We start from the raw sequence: 24,353 nt of genomic DNA on the forward strand, positions 1-24,353 counted from the left end.
ACTCCACCACAACATCTTCAGGTGGGGGGCGTCTTCTAATTTTTGCGCACTGCTGGCTATCTTCAGTTCAGACAAATGGGTTTCGGAGATGGTGTCCTCTGCCTACAAAATGGAGTGTATGAAGAAGAAATGGCTGCACACCATGGCTAGTCTTGAGTCCATTCATTGCAACATCCCAACAATCCACACAGGACAGTAGCAGGTACAGAAGTTTTGGAATAAGTACAGCGTATTTGTGTGAAACACGTCAACCTTCTGTACCTGCCACTGTCCTGTGTGGATCAATAAATGGACTCAAGACTAGCCATGGTGTGCAGCCATTTCTTCTTAACATATGAGTTCCTTGGAAGCGACCCTGGGCTAGTACCCATGTGTGGAGTGAAGTGTTTCCTTGGCCGATGTTTTGTATGCCCTGGTGGCTCTGTGGGATAAGTACTCCCTGATATATACCTTTACTGCCCTGGTTGTTGCAGAGGATAGAGCATCAGGGCATTCCAATAATTCTGGTGGCCCCAGATTGGCCGTGCCGGGCTTGGTTCTCATCAGGTTGGTTGCTGAGGTGCCATTCCATCTTTGCTTAGCCTGGACCTTTTCTCCCAAAATCCAATCCTACACCCTGCTTTACAGTCGCTGGCTTTAATAACATTACTGTTGAAAGCCAGGTGCTGAAAGACAAGGGGATGCTTCGGGCTCGGAGGTCCACTTCCTGTTTCATTTATTACCATATCTGAAGGTTTAGTTCACCTATTGGGGTTTCACCTTCACAAATTTTTTGCTGCTCTCAGTTTGGCCTTTCTTCAATGGGGTGTGGACCAACGGATGGCCCTGAGCACTGTGGAGGGTCTGTATCCCGCCCTGGCCTTGCTTTTTTAACACCCATTGGCTTCCCTTTCCCTGGTTCATTCATTCATTCAGAGGGTTAAGCAAGTTGTTCTGCCTACAAGACCTCCACTGATGCTGTGGGATGTGAATCTAGTTTTGTCAGCCCTGCAAAAGCCTCCCTTCGAGAAAAATTTGAGAAAATTCATCTCCTGACTTGTTTGCAAAAAGTGGCCTTCCTTCCTGGTGGCCATCACTTTGGTGTGCATGTTCTTCAAGCTAGCGTCTCTCTCCAGTAAGCAACTGTTTTTTTTTGTGCTTCGTAGGGATAAGGTGGTTCTTCAGCCTCGTTCCTGCTGAAGGTGGTGTTTGAGTTCCACTTCTTGCCTTCTCCGTTATCCTAAGCCCTCCTATCCTAAGGAAGTGACGCTTAATTATTTGAATGTAGTTCAGGCTGATAGAGTTTACCTGAATTATACCACCTCTATTCTGAAGACAGATTCCCTGTTGATAGTCACAGATGAGCCTAGAAAAAAAACAGGCGGCCTCGTTGTCCACCATTTTTGGGTGGTTTTGTCAGGCTGTGGTTCAGGCCCATGTCCACTGGGCCTGGGAGCCTTTAGTTTTACTTTAAAGAAAAAAAATTGTCCACACTGCATGGGTTAACTGCTTGTTTTTGTCTAGGAGGTGGAGAGAGTAGAGATATACTTACCGAATCCTCCGAGTGCAAGACCAGAACCTGCCCCCCCCCCAACGGCAGAAGTCTTGTGCATGGACTGTGCCTGATGTCATCACCCCCATAGACTGACTCTGGACGTGAGGACGGCAGGAATAGTCCACTGCTGGACACGGGGGGAGCGCTGTTTTCAGAAGGATCGGATAAGTATAGCCTTTCAGTGCACCCCTGGACAAAACGAGGCGTTAACCCACACAGTACGGGCACAGCCTCATTGCATGGGAAAAAAACATTTCCCGGAGTTCTTCTTTAATTAAATTTATTAGGAAAAGTTATTATTTAGTGAGCTGATCGCACTACTGGAGCAAATTATATCTGATTATATGATTGGCGGACCCATCAGACCAGGGACATCCCTGTGTTTTATTATCACTCCATATATACGTATTACAGGAGAGACAATTCCTATATAATATCACAGTTCTCCACATCCTACATATTCAGACACACAGGGAGCTCCCACATCTGTCATATAATAACATACAAGTGACATCACTCCACATGGCGGTGACATCACCCAGAAAATGTACAGCAATGATGTCACCACCATAGGTACAGTGATTCTGACGATCTGATCTTCGTGGCAACAGCTGGATGTGGTTGCCATAGAGATGTGTAGACCTAGAACACCGTGTTCTCCGACTCTGAGGTGACTCAGCATCTCCTCCCCCTCACCCCTCCCATCCTGGGCTACAACAACATGGCCGCCAAGCTCCGCCCACCTCCTGGCAGAGACATCACTGGCTGGCTGCGGCTCCGCCCTTGGCCGCGTTGCATGCTGGGAGGGAGAGTGCTGGTGAGTGGTGAGGGGTCGGCTGGAGGAGTCAGGGGAGGCCGGAGAGACAGGTGAGAGTATATACTTCTACCTGATATATATTATATATACAGAGAGGGCTGTACTGCACCCCTCCCCTCTGTATACAGCCTGATATACACACACACAGTACTATACACAGAGGTCTTTCTATATACTGCCTGATATATATAGTATACTATACAGAAATGTCTCTGTGTACTATACTCCTCCCCTTCTGTATACTGTATGATATATACTATACATAGAGAAGGGGGAGAGGTTTGCCTTGTGTTCTCCCTGATATATACACCCCCCATCTATATACAGCCTGATATATACAACCCCCCCATCTATATACAGCCTGATATATACACCCCCCATCTATATACAGCCTGATATATACACCCCCCATCTATATACAGCCTGATATATACACCCCCCCATCTATATACAGCCTGATATATACACCCCCCCCATCTATATACAGCCTGATGTATACAACCCCCCCATCTATATACAGCCTGATATATACACCCCCCATCTATATACAGCCTGATATATACAACCCCCCATCTATATACAGCCTGATATATACACCCCCCATCTATATACAGCCTGATATATACCCCCCCCATCTATATACAGCCTGATATATACACCCCCCATCTATATACAGCCTGATATATACAACCCCCCCATCTATATACAGCCTGATATATACACCCCCCCATCTATATACAGCCTGATATATACACACCCCCATCTATATACAGCCTGATATATACACCCCCCTCATCTATATACAGCCTGATGTATACAACCCCCCCATCTATATACAGCCTGATATATACAACCCCCCCATCTATATACAGCCTAATATATACAACCCCCCCATCTATATACTGCCTGATGTATACAACCCCCCCACCCCATCTATATACTGCCTGATGTATACAACCCCCCCACCCCATCTATATACAGCGTGATATATACAACCCCCCATCTATATACAGCCTGATGTATACAACCCCCCCATCTATATACAGCCTGATGTATACACCCCCCATCTATATACAGCCTGATATATACAACCCCTCCATCTATATACAGTCTGATGTATACAACCCCCCATCTATATACAGCCTGATGTATACAACCCCCCCATCTATATACAGCCTGATGTATACAACCCCCCCATCTATATACAGCCTGATGTATACAACCCCCCCATCTATATACAGCCTGATGTATACAACCCCCCCATCTATATACAGCCTGATGTATACAACCCCCCCATCTATATACAGCCTGATGTATACAACCCCCCCATCTATATACAGCCTGATGTATACAACCCCCCCATCTATATACAGCCTGATGTATACAACCCCCCCATCTATATACAGCCTGATGTATACAACCCCCCCATCTATATACAGCCTGATGTATACAACCCCCCCATCTATATACAGCCTGATATATACACCCCCCCATCTATATACTGCCTGATATATACACCCCCCCATCTATATACTGCCTGATATATACACCCCCCATCTATATACTGCCTGATATATACACCCCCCCATCTATATACTGCCTGATGTATACAACCCCCCCATCTATATACTGCCTGATGTATACAACCCCCCCATCTATATACTGCCTGATGTATACAACCCCCCCATCTATATACTGCCTGATGTATACAACCCCCCCATCTATATACTGCCTGATATATACAACCCCCCCATCTATATACAGCCTGATATATACAACCCCCCCATCTATATACAGCCTGATATATACAACCCCCCCATCTATATACAGCCTGATATATACAACCCCCCATCTATATACAGCCTGATATATACAACCCCCCCCCCATCTATATACTGCCTGATATATATAACCCCCCATCTATATACTGCCTGATATATACAACCCCCCCATCTATATACAGCCTGATGTATACAACCCCCCTCTATATACTGCCTGATATATACACCCCCCATCTATATACAGCCTGATATATACCCCCCCCATCTATATACAGCCTAATATATACAACCCCCCCATCTATATACTGCCTGATGTATACAACCCCCCCACCCCATCTATATACAGCGTGATATATACAACCCCCCATCTATATACAGCCTGATGTATACAACCCCCCCATCTATATACAGCCTGATGTATACAACCCCCCCATCTATATACAGCCTGATATATACAACCCCCCCATCTATATACAGCCTGATATATACACCCCCCATCTATATACAGCCTGATATATACAACCCCTCCATCTATATACAGTCTGATGTATACAACCCCCCATCTATATACAGCCTGATGTATACAACCCCCCCATCTATATACAGCCTGATGTATACAACCCCCCCATCTATATACAGCCTGATATATACACCCCCCATCTATATACAGCCTGATGTATACAACCCCTCCGTCTATATACAGTCTGATGTATACAACCCCCCATCTATATACAGCCTGATGTATACAACCCCCCCATCTATATACAGCCTGATGTATACAAACCCCCCATCTATATACAGCCTGATGTATACAACCCCCCCATCTATATACAGCCTGATGTATACAACCCCCCCATCTATATACAGCCTGATGTATACAACCCCCCCATCTATATACAGCCTGATGTATACAACCCCCCCATCTATATACAGCCTGATGTATACAACCCCCCCATCTATATACAGCCTGATGTATACAACCCCCCCATCTATATACAGCCTGATGTATACAACCCCCCCATCTATATACAGCCTGATGTATACAACCCCCCCATCTATATACAGCCTGATGTATACAACCCCCCCCATCTATATACAGCCTGATGTATACAACCCCCACCATCTATATACAGCCTGATGTATACAACCCCCCCATCTATATACAGCCTGATGTATACAACCCCCCCATCTATATACAGCCTGATGTATACAACCCCCCCCATCTATATACAGCCTGATGTATACAACCCCCCATCTATATACAGCCTGATGTATACAACCCCCCCATCTATATACAGCCTGATGTATACAACCCCCCCATCTATATACAGCCTGATGTATACAACCCCCCCATCTATATACTGCCTGATGTATACAACCCCCCATCTATATACAGCCTGATGTATACAACCCCCCCATCTATATACAGCCTGATGTATACAACCCCCCATCTATATACAGCCTGATGTATACAACCCCCCCATCTATATACTGCCTGATGTATACAACCCCCCCATCTATATACTGCCTGATGTATACAACCCCCCCATCTATATACTGCCTGATGTATACAACCCCCCCATCTATATACTGCCTGATATATACTACACCTATCCAATGACCTCCCCCCCCATCCACATATCTTGGATACAATGATCCCATCTATCCACATACACTGGATGAGTTACCGGCTCATTTTCTCCAGTGATGAACCTGATAAAAAAAGCTATAGTTACTCAATCCTTCCATCCTCCAGAAAACACGCTCCCCACGTCCAGCCGTGGACTGTTCTTCTCCAACCACCTTTTGGTTTCTTTGTACATGGCACTTTGTGTGTGTTTGTGGTCACAGAAGGGTTGAAGAAGCCCCCGATTGGTTATTTTCAGGATGGAGGACTCACTTGTAGGGTAAGGACACAGAGAGACACAGAGAGAGAGAGAGGCGCGCACAGAGAGAGAGAGAGAGAGGCGCGCACAGAGAGAGAGAGAGAGAGGCGCGCACAGAGAGAGAGAGAGAGAGGCGCGCACAGAGAGAGAGAGAGAGAGGCGCGCACAGAGAGAGAGAGAGAGGCGCGCACAGAGAGAGAGAGAGGCGCGCACAGAGAGAGAGAGAGGCGCGCACAGAGAGAGAGAGAGAGGCGCGCACAGAGAGAGAGAGAGAGGCGCGCACAGAGAGAGAGAGAGGCGCGCACAGAGAGAGAGAGAGAGAGAGGCGCGCACAGAGAGAGAGAGAGGCGCGCACAGAGAGAGAGAGAGGCGCGCACAGAGAGAGAGAGAGAGGCGCGCACAGAGAGAGAGAGAGGCGCGCACAGAGAGAGAGAGAGGCGCGCACAGAGAGAGAGAGAGGCGCGCACAGAGAGAGAGAGGCGCGCACAGAGAGAGAGAGGCGCGCACAGAGAGAGAGAGAGAGAGGCGCGCACAGAGAGAGGCGCGCACAGAGAGAGAGAGAGAGGCACAGAGAGAGAGAGAGGCGCGCGCAGAGAGAGAGGCGCGCGCAGAGAGAGAGGCGCGCGCAGAGAGAGAGAGGCGCGCGCGCAGAGAGAGAGAGGCGCGCGCACAGAGAGAGAGAGGCGCGCGCACAGAGAGAGAGAGGCGCGCGCACAGAGAGAGAGAGGCGCGCGCACAGAGAGAGAGAGGCGCGCGCACAGAGAGAGAGAGGCGCGCGCACAGAGAGAGAGAGAGAGAGAGAGGCGCGCGCAGAGAGAGAGAGAGAGAGAGGCGCGCGCACAGAGAGAGAGGCGCGCGCACAGAGAGAGAGAGAGAGGCGCGCGCACAGAGAGAGAGAGAGAGGCGCGCGCACAGAGAGAGAGAGAGGCGCGCGCACAGAGAGAGAGAGAGGCGCGCGCACAGAGAGAGGCGCGCGCACACAGAGAGAGAGAGGCGCGCGCACAGAGAGAGAGAGGCGCGCGCACAGAGAGAGAGAGAGAGGCGCGCGCACAGAGAGAGAGGCGCGCGCACAGAGAGAGAGGCGCGCGCACAGAGAGAGGCGCGCGCACAGAGAGAGAGAGAGGCGCGCGCGCACAGAGAGAGAGAGACGGACAGAGAGGGAGAGAGAGAGAGACGGACAGAGAGGGAGAGAGAAAGAGACGGACAGAGAGGGAGAGAGAAAGAGACGGACAGAGAGGGAGAGAGAAAGAGACGGACAGAGAGGGAGAGAGAAAGAGACGGACAGAGAGGGAGAGAGAAAGAGACGGACAGAGAGAAAGAGACGGACAGAGAGGGAGAGAGAGAGAGACGGACAGAGAGGGAGAGAGAGAGAGACGGACAGAGAGGGAGAGAGAGAGAGACGGACAGAGAGGGAGAGAGAGAGAGACGGACAGAGAGGGAGAGAGAGAGAGACGGACAGAGAGGGAGAGAGAGAGAGACGGACAGAGAGGGAGGGAGAGAGAGACGGACAGAGAGGGAGAGAGAGAGAGACGGACAGAGAGGGAGAGAGAGAGAGACGGACAGAGAGGGAGAGAGAGAGAGACGGACAGAGAGGGAGAGAGAGAGAGACGGACAGAGAGGGAGAGAGAGAGAGACGGACAGAGAGGGAGAGAGAGAGAGACGGACAGAGGGAGAGAGAGAGAGACGGACAGAGGGAGAGAGAGGGAGAGAGAGAGAGACGGACGGACACGGGGAGAGAGAGAGAGACGGACACGGGGGGAGAGAGAGAGACGGACACGGGGGGAGAGAGAGAGACGGACACGGGGAGAGAGAGAGACGGACACGGGGAGAGAGAGAGAGACGGACACGGGGGGAGAGAGAGAGAGACGGACACGGGGAGAGAGAGACGGACACGGGGGAAAGAGAGAGAGACGGACACGGGGGAAAGAGAGAGAGACGGACACGGGGAGAGAGAGAGAGAGACGGACACGGGGAGAGAGAGAGAGAGACGGACACGGGGAGAGAGAGAGAGAGACGGACACGGGGAGAGAGAGAGAGAGACGGACACGGGGAGAGAGAGAGAGAGAGAGAGACGGACACGGGGAGAGAGAGAGAGACGGACACGGGGAGAGAGAGAGAGAGAGACGGACACGGGGAGAGAGAGAGAGAGACGGACACGGGGGAGAGAGAGAGAGAGACGGACACGGGGAGAGAGAGAGAGAGACGGACACGGGGAGAGAGAGAGAGAGAGACGGACACGGGGAGAGAGAGAGAGAGAGACGGACACGGGGAGAGAGAGAGAGAGAGACGGACACGGGGAGAGAGAGAGAGAGAGACGGACACGGGGAGAGAGAGAGAGAGAGACGGACACGGGGAGAGAGAGAGAGAGACGGACACGGGGAGAGAGAGAGAGAGAGACGGACACGGGGAGAGAGAGAGAGAGAGACGGACACGGGGAGAGAGAGAGAGAGAGACGGACACGGGGAGAGAGAGAGAGAGAGACGGACACGGGGAGAGAGAGAGAGAGAGACGGACACGGGGAGAGAGAGAGAGAGAGACGGACACGGGGAGAGAGAGAGAGAGAGACGGACACGGGGAGAGAGAGAGAGAGAGACGGACACGGGGAGAGAGAGAGAGACGGACACGGGGAGAGAGAGAGAGACGGACACGGGGAGAGAGAGAGAGAGAGACGGACACGGGGAGAGAGAGAGAGAGAGAGACGGACACGGGGAGAGAGAGAGACGGACACGGGGAGAGAGAGAGACGGACACGGGGAGAGAGAGAGACGGACACGGGGAGAGAGAGAGACGGACACGGGGAGAGAGAGAGACGGACACGGGGAGAGAGAGAGACGGACACGGGGAGAGAGAGAGACGGACACGGGGAGAGAGAGAGACGGACACGGGGAGAGAGAGAGACGGACACGGGGAGAGAGAGAGAGAGAGACGGACACGGGGAGAGAGAGAGAGAGACGGACACAGGGAGAGAGAGAGAGAGAGAGAGAGACGGACACGGGGAGAGAGAGAGAGAGAGACGGACACGGGGAGAGAGAGAGAGAGAGAGAGAGAGACGGACACGGGGAGAGAGAGAGACGGACACGGGGAGAGAGAGAGACGGACACGGGGAGAGAGAGAGACGGACACGGGGAGAGAGAGAGACGGACACGGGGAGAGAGAGAGACGGACACGGGGAGAGAGAGAGACGGACACGGGGAGAGAGAGAGACGGACACGGGGAGAGAGAGAGAGACGGACACGGGGAGAGAGAGAGAGACGGACACGGGGAGAGAGAGAGAGACGGACACGGGGAGAGAGAGAGAGACGGACACGGGGGGAGAGAGAGAGAGACGGACACGGGGGGAGAGAGAGAGAGACGGACACGGGGGGAGAGAGAGAGAGACGGACACGGGGGGAGAGAGAGAGAGACGACACGGGGGGAGAGAGAGAGAGACGGACACGGGGGGAGAGAGAGAGAGACGACACGGGGGGAGAGAGAGAGAGACGACACGGGGGGAGAGAGAGAGAGACGGACACAGGGGGAGAGAGAGAGAGACGGACACAGGGGGAGAGAGAGAGAGACGGACACAGGGGGAGAGAGAGAGAGACGGACACAGGGGGAGAGAGAGAGAGACGGACACAGGGGGAGAGAGAGAGAGACGGACACAGGGAGAGAGAGAGAGAGAGACGGACACAGGGAGAGAGAGAGAGAGACACAGAGAGAGAGAGGCACACACACCTTGTCTGGGCTCCAGACAGCCTTGGGCTTTGTTTGTACTTTTCTTTCCTACAAGTTTTATGAGAGTTGTATTACCTTATAATAATGTACATAACAAAATAAATATGCTCCATTTATTTGGGGGTCCGGAAACTTTGTCTGCAAGGACGTTTTCAGCCAGTACTTTTATTTTTTAGCTTTGGTAGAGTATGGAATGGTGAAACCCTTATGTTGTGTGTGTCTGCTGGGTGACTGTTGTCTCATGTACAGAACATTGGGGAACGTCCAATATTTTACAGGTGTCAGAGGAAGATGGGAGCTCATTAATGAGAACCTGTGCTGAGTTCCCGGGTCTGTATACTTGCTGTGCCCATTATGAGAGGTTCCCACCATCCCTGTGCTGAGTTCCCGGGTCTGTACACCTGCTGTGCCCATTATGAGGGGTTCCCACCATCCCTGTGCTGAGTTCCTAGGTCTGTACACCTGCTGTACCCATTATGAGGGGTTCCCACCATCCCTGTGCTGAGTTCCTGGGTCTGTACACCTGCTGTACCCATTATGAGGGGTTCCCACCATCCCTGTGCCGAGTTCCCGGGTCTGTACACCTGCTGTACCCATTATGAGGGGTTAATTTTGTTTATTGAAAATCTTACAAACAACTTATATACAATAAAACCATAATAAATAAATAAAACATATTTACAAAATAATTGAATATGACAATACAAAACAAGAACATAATAAATGGTACAAACAAAATTGCGCACAACACAATCCCTACGGGAGAGCCAGACTAAGGAACATCACCGTCACCATGCATGTAGCCTTTTATCAAAAATATATTTGATCTGAAAATCTAGGGGAGTGAATCAAGAATACAAAGAAAAGCCGCACACCCCAAGATCAACAGACAGCAGTTACAGAGTCCTGATATTCCTCCACGCCCTTATCCAGGCCTCCTGCTGCCACCTGCCTTTTTCAAGACCCCGAATCTTCCCAACCTCACCCAGAATGTCCTGCACTACCACTTCGACAGGGAGTATTTTACTTCGTAAGGATACCTGACACCGTGAACTCCACATGAAATAACGGACTACTAGACTAACTAAAAAAAGTGTTTCCAAATCATAATCCCGACGAGTCTGGAATGCCCCATACACCCACTCTGCATAACTCATATGGGGGAGGTAGGGTATACTCCGAGCCCTCCCAACCCTCTTGTACACCTCTATATTAAAAGGGCATGGAAGTAGAAAGTGATCCATTGACTGCACCACTACTCCACTCTCGGGCAGCCTTGATCAGTCATGGAAAGAAACTTCAAGTTGCCCTTCACATATAGTTTTCCATGAAAGGCAAGCCAAGCCTGATCCCTAAACTTCATTGGGATTCTCTCCAAATTAATTAATCGCAAACCCTCCCTCAAAACCAGGCTTGGGCAATCCCTCAGGCCAGTGGCTCGCAAAAAACAAAGCTCATGATCCACTTCTCAAGAAGTTTCCTTGGAAGAGATCTGACTTCTCCTGCTGTTACTTGCCACTGCCGAAGCGTTTTCAAACACAGGGCAACATAAGCCGGGAGCTGTTCATGCTTGACCCTCAGGCTTCTCACTGGCCCACCATTCTCCCAGTCTCGCAGAAAGGGCCTAAACCAGGACTGGAAAATACCAACCCACCCAGGCGGTCTCTCTGCCAACATGTTACCAAGATTGTACCTCACAAACATCAGAGAGAAAAAGACTACAGGGTTGATCATCCTTAGACCACCAGGACTGGAAAATACCAACCCACCCAGGCGGTCTCTCTGCCAACATGTTACCAAGATTGTACCTCACAAACATCAGAGAGAAAAAGACTACAGGGTTGATCATCCTTAGACCACCCTCCCGCCTAGGAAGGTAAGTCACATTCCTTTTGACAAGGTTTATTCTGTTCCCCCATAACAGCTGGAAGAAACAACTATAGATCCTGGTATAGAGAGAAACTGGCAAAATGCAAACAAAACTGACATACAGAAAAATCGGAATCAGGTAAGTCTCGATCAGATCAACCTTTTCCCTCAAGGAAAGCTGCCAACCTTTCCAGCTTGCCACCTTGGCATCGGCATTCTCCATCCTGTTCACCCAATTTGCATGACCATAGTCACCTGGGCCAAATTCAATGCCTAGAACTCGAATTTTTTGTTGGGGCTCCGGGAAGTCATCCGGGAGAACAAAGCTCTCACCTTCCACACCCATCCAGAAAGCTTCACACTTGTCCTGGTTGACCTTTGAACCTGATGCCTCTGCATACTGCCCTATCACTGAGATCACCTCCTGCCCCTCCGCAGTCCCAGAGATAAAAACAGAAACATCATCAGCATAGGCCACAACCTTCAAAGGAGGCTCACCAGCGATGCCCAAAGGTACCCCACACAATGGTCCACTCTCTAGCCTTCTAATGAAGGGGTCGATTGCAAACACATATAGCAGAGGACACAATGGACACCCCTGACGCACACCCGAGCCGACCGCAAAGGGCTGCCCAACCCAACCATTAACCAGAGGAAAGCTTTCAGCCCCTTTGTACAAAATCTTTAGCCAATCATTGAAACCCCCCTCCAGGCCAACTTTGTCAAGAAGGAGCCACAAGTACTCATGATTAACCCGATCAAAGGCCTTAGCCTGATCCAATGTCAGAAAAAATTTACCCCAAACAGCAGCCCTACAACGCTCCAAGGCCTCCCAGACAGCTAACACTGCTGAGAAAGTGCTTCTACCTTGGACCGAGCAGTGCTGGTGGCGGGATAACAAACTGCCTGCAACTGGTGATAATCGCCAGAAGAAAATCTTTGCCAGTATCTTTCTATCGACATTAAGAAGGCTAATGGGGCGCCAATTCCCAATCATCGAAGGATCACTGCAGATTGCCTCATGGAGGGAGGGAGAGAACCCTCATTCAAACAGCCATTAAAAACCTCTGCAAGGTAGGGAGCCAGGATCGTCTTAAAACATTTATAGAACTCGGCTGTCAAACCATCTGGCCCTGGAGTTTTCTTGATGGCCAGTTTATCAATAGCCTGGATTACCTCATCTGCAGTGATTTCATCTGTCAAATTCATCAAAGGAACATTACTTTCCAGTCCTGGTGTAGAGTCCAAAAAACCCAACATCCTTGTCCGATGAAGGTTCCTTCCTCCCAGGAGATCGGCATAGTATGACCTGACAACCTCCAGGATCCCTGACCTAGACTTTGTCAGAGAGCCCGTACTGTCCCTCAGGCCATTGGCCTTAACTGCTACGCTCTGTTTACAGTTCTGGTAAGGGTCAGGCGAATGGTATTTACCGTAATCCCTCTCCTGAACCAAAGAGGCGTGCCGGTCATATTGATGTCTCCTAAGGAGGTGCTTCACCTCAGAGATCGCCCCAGAATCTCCTCCATTCGAAACAAGGCGGTCAAGTTTCCTCCTTCCTTTCCAAACGCTGGTAGGTGATATACTTATCTTGCTGCTTCTTTCTTCCTTCCTATGGCCTTGAAAAGCCCAACAGTCCGCTGTTTAACAAGCTCCCACCATTCTGACTTGCTGTTGCAAAAGTCTAGGATCGTTATCTGTGCTTGAAAAAAATCCATTCATTATGAGGGGTTCCTACCATCCCTGTGCTGAGTTCCTGGGTCTGTACACCTGTTGTGCCCATTATGAGGGGTTCCCACCATCCCTGTGCTGAGTTCCCAGGCTCTGTACACCTGCTGTGCCCATTATGAGGGGTTTCCACCATCCCTGTGCTGAGTTCCCAGGTCTGTACACCTGCTGTGCCCATTATGAGGGGTTCCCACCATCCCTGTGCTGAGTTCCCGGGTCTGTACACCTGCTGTGCCCATTATGAGGGGTTCCCACCATCCCTGTGCTGAGTTCCCGGGTCTATACACCTGCTGTGCCCATTATGAGGGGTTCCCACCATCCCAGTGCTGAGTTCCCGGGTCTGTACACCTGCTGTGCCCATTATGAGGGGTTCCCACCATCCCTGCTGGATTTATTAATATGGAGAATGTAACAGGAGGAGCAGCAAGAAACAGAGACACCCCACACACCCAGGTGGACAGGAACAGAGTCAGGTTTTATGGTGGGGAGATTGACCTGGTAACATCTAAGTGCAATATCTCTGTATCTGTAATGTAAAAGATTGGACAAGCTCCTGGCAGCATAAAAACATCACATGATCAATATAGGAGCGTTGTCTGATTTATGAGCTCACCTCAAGGTCTCTTTTTTTTTTTTTTTTTTTTTTTTTTCTTCTTAAAACACATGCAGGTTTTATAACTTGTTATACGAGTGATATGTCATTTTATTGTGTAGCTGCCCTTGACTCTTGCCGTGTCCAAACCTGCCACCATATGGGATCTATACAGTCAGCCCTGGCCTGGTCTCTGCTCCTGCATGCTGGGACTTGTAGTTCCTCTCCAGCTAAGTTTGTGGCTGTTGTGCAGACCAATCCTTCCCTTTCCCGGAGTCTCCTGTCCCCCTCAGGGCCTCAGTACAGAATGTACAGAACATACACACCCAAGAACTGCAGTACAGAATGTACAGAACCTATACTGTACACAGAGCACATTCCTGGGACATTAACCCTGGGAGGACCTTCACCCCCCTGGATGGATGGAGGGATTTATGACCAATAGAAAAGCTGCTCCGTACAATGTAGAATCCAGCGAGCACCTAGAGGGTTATGGGTGGGGGCGCAGGTTATATTCAAACAGGCACATCCTACAGGATACAATCGTGTGTTTCCTGTTTACAGCTTTAGAAACCAAAACCAGGATGAGCTTTTCAGGCATGTGTGCGCTGTGTGTGCAGGAGGAATGGGGAGTGACATTTGGATTTACTTAGCAATCTGGAAAAATTAGTGATTGCAAATCTGGCTTGCTTGCGTGCCCTCTTTCTCTCCCTCTTTCTCTTGCTCGCGCACCCTCTTTTCCTCTTTCACTCTCTCCCACTTGCTCGCTTTGCCCTCTTTCTCGCTCGCTTGCTCATGTGCCCTCCTTTTCTTCTCTCTCGCTTACTCGCATGCCCTCTTTTCCTTGCTTGCTCACGTGCCCTCTTTTCTTCTCTCTCTTGCTCACGTGCCCTCTTTTTTTTTTTTTACCTTCTCTCTCGCTTTGCCCTCTTTTTTTCCTTCTCTCTCGCTTTGCCCTCTTTTTTTCCTTCTCTCTCGCTTTGCCCTCTTTTTTTCCTTCTCTCTCGCTTTGCCCTCTTTTTTTCCTTCTCTCTCGCTTTGCCCTCTTTTTTTCCTTCTCTCTCGCTTTGCCCTCCTTTTTTTTTTTTTTTTTTTTTTTCCTTCTCTCTCGCTTTGCCCTTTTTTTTTTTTTTTCCTTCTCTCTCGCTTTGCCCTCTTTTTTTTCTTTCCTTCTCTCTCACTCACAGCAAAGAGTCCACAACAGAATGAGACAATATACAGTATATACATATATACACGACTGAGTCCGACTAGTACAGTTCAGACTGGATTTCTAATTCACCTCACAAAGAGTATTGTTCCCTTGAAAATCCAGGGCCCATAATCAAAAGGCAAGAGGCTTGCATTCAGTCCTCTCCAACAGCCTCTGTCCCGGCTAGGTCTGTCACATTTTTCCTTCTCTCTCGCTTTGCCCTCTTTTTTTTTTTTTTCTTCTCTCGCTTTGCCCTCTTTTTTTTTTTTTTTTCCCTTCTCTCTTACGTGCCCTCTCTTTTTTTTTTTTTTTTTTCTTCTCTGTCGCGTGCCCTCTTTTTTCCTCCCCTCACGTCCTGCCCCCCCCCGCGCTTGCGTCCCCCTCTATCTCTGTCACTTGTGTTTTAAGCAACAGTGGTATGTTCCTTTAAGCATGTATGAAATGTGATTTGTCATCCTTCCATGAACACAAGTACTAAGGTGTCAGTGAACATGTCCTTTACAATAACAAAGGCTCCATTAGCTGCCATGTGTGTCCGCTTCTTTTTTCTTTCTCCATTAGACCTGGTGAAGTTGCAGGCAGGGTTGTGTACAGTGAGTGGTGTGCTCTGTCTCTCTCCTGGGGCTTTGTGTCCTCACATACAGTTAATGTCTTGTGGTCTCTCCCCCTCCCGCAGAGTTCATACCGGGTCGGTATGTACAGATACCACAAATGGTAGATGTTTACGCTCAGCTACTGTACGGGGGAGGGGGGACATTATGTGCTCATCGCCCCCGCCACATCTGTCTGTAAATCATTCACACAGTTTCCAGGTATGGGGTGTAGGGATTGCAGCCTCTGTTTGGCCTCCTGTGTATTTTGGCTCTGCGTCTAACTCCCTCTCTCTCTTTCTTTTGCGCAGATCTGGAGGATCCTGAGAATCGGACGGCGTTGTCGTATGGGTTTTCACAGCACAGGGGTGAGTGCTGCAAAGGTTTGCTTTTAGATCTTTCCACTTTCTCAACTCCTCGCTTCTACTGTTCCTTCTGTGCTCCAGATTTTACCATTCATGTTTTTTTGTATAATGTAAAAAGATGAAGTTACGCCGAGTAAATTGATACCCAACATGTCGTGCTTTAAAATTGCGCACACTCATGGAATGGTGCCAAACTTCAGTATTTAAAAATCTCCATAGGCGATGCTTTGAAATTTTTTACAAGATTGCAGTTTAGAGTTACAGAGGAGGTCTAGTGCTAGAATTGTTGCTCTCGCTCTAAGAGTGCTTTCACACTGGGGCGGTAGGGGGCGTTGGCGGTAAAACAGCACTATTTTTAGCGCTGTTTTCTTGCGGTATTCGGCCGCTATCGGTGCGGTTTTAACCCCCCGCTGGCGGACGAAAAAGGGTTAAAACCACTCGTATAGCGCGGCTATAGCCGCGGTATAGCCGCGCTGTCCCATTGATTTCACCGCTCCAAAGATGCGGCTTGCAGATTTTTTCTTCTCCTGCCAGCGCACCGCTTCAGTGTGAAAGCCCTCAGGCTTTCACACTGAACAAACAGCAGCGGCTGTTTTGGGTCAGTTTGCAGGCGGTATTTTTAGCGCAATAACGCCTGCAAACCGCCCCAGTGTGAAAGGGGTCTAACACACGCGGCGATACCTCACAGGTGTGGTTTGAACGGCGTTTACATATGTGGACTTGCATGTGCGTTCGCTTCTGTGCGCGAGCACACTGGAATGGGGGTGCTTTTTTTTTTTTTTTTTTTTTTTTTACACTTTCTTTAAAAAAAAAAAAATTTGATCACTTTTATTTCTATTACAAGGAATGTAAACATCCCTTGTAATAGGAATAGTGCATGACAAGTCCACCTAATGGAGAGATATGGAGTCCTCTCCTTCAGGCTGGAAAGCATGAGATCAAACAAAAAAAAATTAACGATCCCATCCTTTCCTGGTGCGATCGCAGCTTTGTTTACAACCGCTGCCCGGACGTGACGTCATAACATTGCGCCCTGGCCTCCGACGGTCATAGAGATGACTGGTGACGATCTGGTCACCGGAAATCTCTATGATCGTTATCCGGCGGTGGATTCTTTCTCCGGGTCCCCGATAGCGCGGGAGAGCCTGGAGAAGCACTGGAGGGGGGGGATGTCCCCTCCCGTTGCCTGTAAGAATGCTCAAGCGGCGGAACTGCCGCTATGATCATTCTTACGGGGCACAGAAAAAAGATGATGCCTAAATGATGCCTGTAGCTGCAGGCATCATTCAGATATCCCCACTGAAAGTCAAAAACGTCATATGACGTCCTTGGGCTGGAAGTGGTTAAAGCAAACCTTTCACTCAGGCTGAAGGAACCAATCTTTGACCCTAACAGTTTGTACCAAAAGATGACTACACACTCTACATTCCCCGGGGACCACCAATGGCCACAGCCAAATGCAGATTTCCATTTAGGGGCTGGTACCATGTGATCACTGTGACCAATCACAGCAATCCTAGCAGTAAACAAAGGTTCTCATTTAAACAGCCTTTGAAAACTACTGTGATTGGTCACAGTGATCAAATAGTAGAGGGCAAAGCCAGCCTCCCTGTAACATGTGATAGCTGTGACCAGTCACAGCTATCACAGTAGTTCTCAAATCCCAATCACTTCCCTATGGTAACACTGCACTGCTCCGGTGACCGAATGTATTTGAAATATATATAATGTGTACACACACGCATGCACTCCACTTTTTTTTTTTTTTAGGTAAATCTTTTTCCAAAGGTTCTGTTGACATGGAATTTTCACAGCATGTCGGTAACAACCCTTGCAATTCATACATACAAAGACACCAAAACAAATATGTTAAATTAAAGTGATTGTAAAGGCTAGTTTAAAAAAAAAAAAAAAACATGTTATACTTGTACAGTGTTGCATGACGGAGGAATTATCAGTCAAACTATTACAACCCCCTGAAAAATGTCCTAGTAATGATGGAGTTAAACAGCTGGCATTGTGCAATATTACTGTACGGCGGAGTGTTTTCCCCGAGCTCGTTATCTGCGTCTCCCTGAGCCAGAACAAGCACTGGGCCTCTCCTGCCAGGGCACAAACCTGTCGGATTGGTTTTCCGTTTGCCGTCGCATCTGTGTAACCTTGAGCTGCCTGTCCCAGAAGAAGCAGATGGCAGAGGATGGGTGTCCCGGCCCAGACACGCTTCTCGAGGTCATTTATTTTTATGTCGCTTAATTGCTGCCATTGAGTTTTTATGCTGCAGGTCTGCTGAACTTGAGGAGTGTTCACTGAAACTGGGACAGAGGTAGACACGGTGGGGCCAGGGTCAGATTATGACTGCTCGGGAAATTTCACTCCAGATTTGCCCTCTTTGTCTTTGCAGTTTTGTAATCCCATCGTAGATCCTTGTAAGTGGCATACTTTGTTCATGGAGGAGTCGAGGACCCTCGGGGGTAAAAATAGTTGTCAGCGTTCTAAGAAATAGTTGTGTGCGAGACCCAAAAGACAAAGAAAGTTACTGAAAGTAAAACCGGGTTCATGTTGTGGCTGGCTTTGTAACATTTGGCTTCAGTTCAATGGAAATTCAGAGGAAGAAAGCTGAGGGTTTTTTTTCTGCATGTTCAGTATTGCAAATCACATGTACTAACTGCCTGCTATTATTTTTACATTGTTTTCTTAGTGCACTGTTTTCACCTAGCATTATGTACTACGAGGCCGATCGACTCTTTCCTTCTTTCTTCTCCCCCCCCCCCTTCCCCCTTCTTTCTTCTCTTCCCCCCCTTCCCCCTTCTTTCTTCTCTTCCCCCCCTTCCCCCTTCTTTCTTCTCTTCCCCCCCTTCCCCCTTCTTTCTTCTCTTCCCCCCCTTCCCCCTTCTTTCTTCTCTTCCCCCTCTTCCCACTTCTTTCTGCTCTTCCCCCTCCCCCCTTTTTTCTTCTCTCCCCCCCTCCCCCTTTCTTTCTTCTCTTCCCCCCCCCCCTCCTTTCTTTCTCCCCCCCCCCTCCTTTCTTTCTTCTCTTTTCCCCCCTCCCCCCTTCTTTCTTCTGTTTTCCCCCCCTCCCTCCTTTTTTCTTCTTTCTTCTCTTCCCCCCTCTCCCTTCTTTCTTCTCTTCCCCCCTCTCCCTTCTTTCTTCTCTTCCCCCCCTCCCCCTTCTTTCCTCTCCCCCCCCCTCCCCCTTCTTTCCTCTCCCCCCCCCCCCCTCCCCTCTTCTTTCTTCTCTTTCCCCCCTCCCCTCTTTCTTTCTTCTCTTTCCCCCCTCCCCTCTTTCTTTCTTCTCTTTCCCCCCTCCCCTCTTCTTTCTTCTCTTTCCCTCCTCCCCCTTCTTTCTTCTCTTCCCCCCCCTCCCCCCTTCTTTCTTCTCTTCCCCCCCCTCCCCCCTTCTTTCTTCTCTTCCCCCCCCCCCTCCCCCCTTCTTTCTTCTCTTCCTCCCCCCCCCCTTCTTTCTTCTCTCCCCCCCCCCCTTCTTTCTTCTCTCCCCCCCCCTCCCCCCTTCTTTCTTCTCTTTCCCTCCCCCCTTCTTTCTTCTCCTTCTCCCCCCCCTTCTTTCTTCTTTCTTCTCCTTCTTCTCCCCCCCCCTTCTTTCTTCTCCTTCTTCTCTCCCCTCCCCCTTCTTTCTTCTCCTTCTTCTCTCCCCCCCCCCTTCTTTCTTCTCCTTCTTCTCTCCCCCCCCCCCTTCTTTCTTCTCCTTCTTCTCTCCCCCCCCCTTCTTTCTTCTCCTTCTTCTCTCCCCCCCCCCTTCTTTCTTCTCCTTCTTCTCTCCCCCCCCCCTTCTTTCTTCTCCTTCTTCTCTCCCCCCCCCCTTCTTTCTTCTCCTTCTTCTCTCCCCCCCCCCTTCTTTCTTCTCCTTCTTCTCTCCCCCCCCCCTTCTTTCTTCTCCTTCTTCTCTCCCCCCCCCCCTTCTTTCTTCTCCTTCTTCTCTCCCCCCCCCCTTCTTTCTTCTCCTTCTTCTCTCCCCCCCCTTCTTTCTTCTCCTTCTTCTCTCCCCCCCCCCTTCTTTCTTCTCCTTCTTCTCTCCCCCCCCCCCTTCTTTCTTCTCCTTCTTCTCTCCCCCCCCTTCTTTCTTCTCCTTCTTCTCTCCCCCCCCCCCCCTTCTTTCTTCTCCTTCTCTCCCCCCCCCCCCTTCTTTCTTCTCCTTCTTCTCTCCCCCCCCCCTTCTTTCTTCTCCTTCTTCTCCCCCCCCCCCTTCTTTCTTCTCCTTCTTCTCCCCCCCCCCTTCTTTCTTCTCCTTCTTCTCCCCCCCCCCTTCTTTCTTCTCCTTCTTCTCCCCCCCCCCCCCTTCTTTCTTCTCCTTCTTCTCCCCCCCCCCTTCTTTCTTCTCCTTCTTCTCCCCCCCCCCCCCCTTCTTTCTTCTCCTTCTTCTCCCCCCCCCCTTCTTTCTTCTCCTTCTTCTCCCCCCCCCCTTCTTTCTTCTCCTTCTTCTCCCCCCCCCCTTCTTTCTTCCTCCCTCCTCCTCCTTCCATTCAAGGGCCCTCAGCCCTGGTACACACAGTGGGAGGAGTTATGCAAATATTAAAATGCCTTGATGGGTGGGTGTCGGTATGGGTGTTCCTAGATAGGCTGTATTGTAGACTTCCCTAGGTAACACTCACATGTGATACTAAGCCTCCATGATTGAAAGAAATGCAAGGGGTAGGCCAGGGACAGTCAGGCTGGAGAGGAAAGACCTAGATGATGCTGGATGTCCTCTAGCCAGGGAATGAAGTGGGCTCTTATCTGCAGTTTCTAGTGTATATTGTGGAAAGGTGCAGTGAAATCACAGTAAGACATTTCAGTCCAGGAGAGGAACTGTGCAAGACTGAAGGGAAGGCCAGGGGTCGGAGTTAGGACTATTATTGTTCCTGCCAGTACACAGAGTAGCAAAGCCAGGCTGCAAACGTAGTGCTGAGGGGGGTATATATGGGCCATCGCAGTCCCTGTCCTACTACATCCATTGTTAAGCTTTCATGTTGGGTCCATTCTTGTTCTGTGTATTTGACATATGCATTCGAATAATATAGTGTCTCCTCGGCATCCATTTTCCTGTAGCCCTGTCTCCTGTGTTTTCCCCTTTCTGTCTTCTCCGTGTGTCTCTCGTCTCTCATCACTGTGCCAAAATTAACCAGTGTCCCCTCTCTCCCGACAGATGGATAGATCTCCTTGCGGCTTCCTTCCTGTGACCTGAAGTGGTGTAGAGGTAATGTGGGTTCTAGAGGGCGATGTGTCTGCTTCCCCGGCCTTAAAGCCGAGTTCCACCCTGAAAAACATTTTTCCATATTCACAGTCCTTTCATAGTATTAAACATTTGGGGGGGGGGATTTCTTTTTTCTCACCAGAAACGCCCTGTTATGTAGTGGCTCCTAATCTGCCACTTCCGGGTCCGCGGCGCTCCGCATCACTTCCTCTCTCGCCTGTGCTCCTAGGAAATCTGAGTCATTATTTCCCAGGAGTCAGTGGGCAGGACTGTGCAAAAATTGTGTTATTTCCCAACAGAAAATGACGCGATTTAAGACGGTCCTATCTACGTTGCCATAACAACGAGGGGGGGACCTTCCTCCGCCGCCCGTTGTTATAGCAGCTTGATAAACAGCGCTATGGCTGCCGGAGCATCGCACATGTGCGACCTCTCCATCGCTAATCCAGGAAGCGGCTGCAATTGGGCTTCACATGCCCACAATCAACATGGCAATGGCCAGAGGAGGATTTCCTAAATATAAAATTCAGATCCACTAGCAAACTTTATTTGGGTTATTAATGTATTATGATGGGATGCCTGAAAAATAAAAGAGAAAATTCTGTGGCCGGAACTCCACTTTAACCCCCCCCCTTTGCCGACCACCTTCTTTCGTTTTTGAGGGCCCTTAATAAATTAACCAGACCTTGCTTTTCCCTCGAATGTCTGCTGCAAACTTTCCAGACCCGAATCTAGGAAAACACCTTTAGACATGAAAGATGCCGTAATAAACGAAAGAATCTCAACAATTGTTTTGTGCAATTAAATATTTAGCACACAGATATGTGCCAAAAAAAAGTCCCAAAGTCTGTAGGATAGAAGTGGTACTACGTGACCCCTCAATAGCATGAAGAAGCCTCCAAAAGCCAACACCGGAAAGGAACCTGGTGCTCAAGAAAAAGGTGATCCCCGTTGTTAATGCACTTACCACAAACGGGATAATATATAGCCTTGTTATCTCCAGAAATACATGGATGGGAACCTATTCTGATGGTCAGTTCTTCATAAGATGCTGGTTATGATATAACTTAATCTCCCCTTATAACATGGTACACAATCCGCCTGCTAAGCATTTCTCAGTGATATCTTATGGTCGCACACCCAATAAATCACGGAAAGGGAGGAAATGTACATAGTGTAACACCATTTTATTTAGGGAACATTCAATCAATAAAAATATGCTTAGTGTGTTCAAGTGAAAACAGCAATTGTATCTGTAACGAGTCCACTCTGCACATGTCAATCTCACCGCTTCCTGATGTTGATAAGCACGGTGAGTCGCGAGATAACACGAGCAGTGCTGACAGACAGGGGAGCTGCGTGGCCATGCTCTAACGCGTTTCGTAATCACGTCTTCCTCAGAGGGCATGACGTTTCATAGTTATTTTGTATATCAACAGTAACAAATGGAATTTCCGGGTTCCCCCCCCCCCCCATTCTTAAAGTGGAACAGTTAATCACTTGCATGTGTACTGGCAGCAACAATGGGAGTCTTAGAGTGGAACTGCAGGTTCCTCCCTCCCTCCCTCTTAAAGACTCTATGACCCCCCCCCTCCTCTTAAAGTTGAACTCCAGGATTTCGGATTCCCCCCCCCCCCCCCAAGTGGACCTCCAGTTTCCCCCCACTGCTCATCAGCACCCTTGTAGTTCATTATGAACTACAAGCCGTCTGCCACGGAGCCCTGCACAGCCATGCCAGTTTTTACAATGTGACAGCAGGTGTGGGGAGAGGATCCCACCTGCTGTCTTGGTGGGTGAAGGGGTGCTGCATAGTAACATGTTGGTAAAGGTGAACTTATCCTTTTTTAAAATGAAAATGTTTGGGGGGGAGAGAGATGCAGGCAGGGTGTGTTCTTCCTTTTAAAGTGGAGCTCCAGGATTCCCCCAGGGTACTATGAGCCCAGCCTGCATGATAAGGCATCCCTTGGGTGGGGGTTTTTTGTTAACGACAGACGGCTCACAGGAGATGGGTGAGAACCAGTGTAATTTGGCCTGAAGAGGATTACAGGTGCTAGATTGGGGAGGAACCAGGGACAGCACTGGAGCAAGGATAGGAAGGAATTGAAAGTTTCTCTTTCGTTCATTGAAGGACACCGCTCTTCAGTAGTCTTGACCCAAGGGTTATACACCACCTTCAGGACACTCAGCAGAAAATAAAGAACACCGCACCGCCTATAGGCAGTCCTAACTGGTAGACCTTCCCTTCTCTGCTATAGGCAGCTCATTTACGTCACACTCTGCCAGGGCGATTAGTACTTCTTGGGCCTTTCGACATCTGACGTCTGAGTCTCAAGTTTGCAAGGTGGCTACCTGGCCATCTGTGCACACCTTTACCAAGTCTTACAAAATTGATATTTGGGAACCTTTTAGATGTGTGATTCAGCGGCTGTTTTGAGCTTTCTTGTTCCTCTCCTGGAGGATTCTTGGGTGTTTTTGCATGGTCTTTGCCTATGTTTTTTTGCCTAGTGTTTTAATTCTGAAGGTAACACTATAATCCTACAGTCAAGACTAATGACCTCTATCCTTCTGTGAACTCCGAGGAAAGGGATTTTATGATGAGTAACAAAAAAATCTTTTTTTTTTTTTTTTTTTTAAACATGGAAGGGAGAGGGCAGGAAACAAAAATAGGAGAAAAAAATTCCATGGAGTTCCACTTTAGAATGAGAGTGACACCTATCTGCTTTGTGAATGTGTTTACACCTCAGAACTTTTCATTCTTTAGAAAGCCATAATTGTGAATGTTCTGTACTATGTTCTGTAGGACCCTCTGCCCTTCTGCCTACCTGTAGGACCCTCTGCCCTTCTGCCTACCTGTAGGACCCTCTGCCCTTCTGTCTTCCTGTAGGACCCTCTGCCCTTCTGTCTTCCTGTAGGACCCTGTAGGCCCTTCTGTCTTCCTGTAGGACCCTGTAGGCCCTTCTGTCTTCCTGTAGGGCCCCATCTCCTCCTATGGACTCATATTAAGTCTCTCTGTATTCAGGATTGGAAGTGCTGGGCCCAGTCTAGGCGTACCTCTTCCCTGGGGTCCTGGTACGTATTTACCATGGTTCCGCTTGTGCC

At 49.4% G+C, this 24,353-nt stretch overlaps 1 protein-coding gene across 9 annotated transcripts in view; it reads left to right on the forward strand.

The window, feature by feature from the left end:
* Nucleotides 1-2,271: 2,271 nt before the first annotated feature.
* BCKDK (branched chain keto acid dehydrogenase kinase) overlaps nucleotides 2,272-24,353 on the forward strand; it is a 42,295-nt gene continuing 20,213 nt past the window's right edge. Inside the window, exons 1-4 of one of the 9 annotated variants that reach the window (XM_073635752.1) lie at nucleotides 2,272-2,401; nucleotides 16,014-16,085; nucleotides 21,207-21,257; nucleotides 24,274-24,323. The gene's annotated coding sequence lies outside the window, so the exon portion shown is untranslated. Of the gene's footprint in view, nucleotides 2,402-13,144; nucleotides 13,174-16,013; nucleotides 16,086-18,160; nucleotides 18,297-21,206; nucleotides 21,258-24,273; nucleotides 24,324-24,353 lie in introns of those variants that run through there. The other 8 variants (XM_073635748.1, XM_073635749.1, XM_073635750.1 and 5 more) reach the window with 8 other exon arrangements.

The sequence above is a fragment of the Aquarana catesbeiana genome, linkage group LG06, assembly GCF_042186555.1.
Source record: "Aquarana catesbeiana isolate 2022-GZ linkage group LG06, ASM4218655v1, whole genome shotgun sequence".
Classification (NCBI taxonomy): Eukaryota; Metazoa; Chordata; class Amphibia; order Anura; family Ranidae; genus Aquarana; species Aquarana catesbeiana.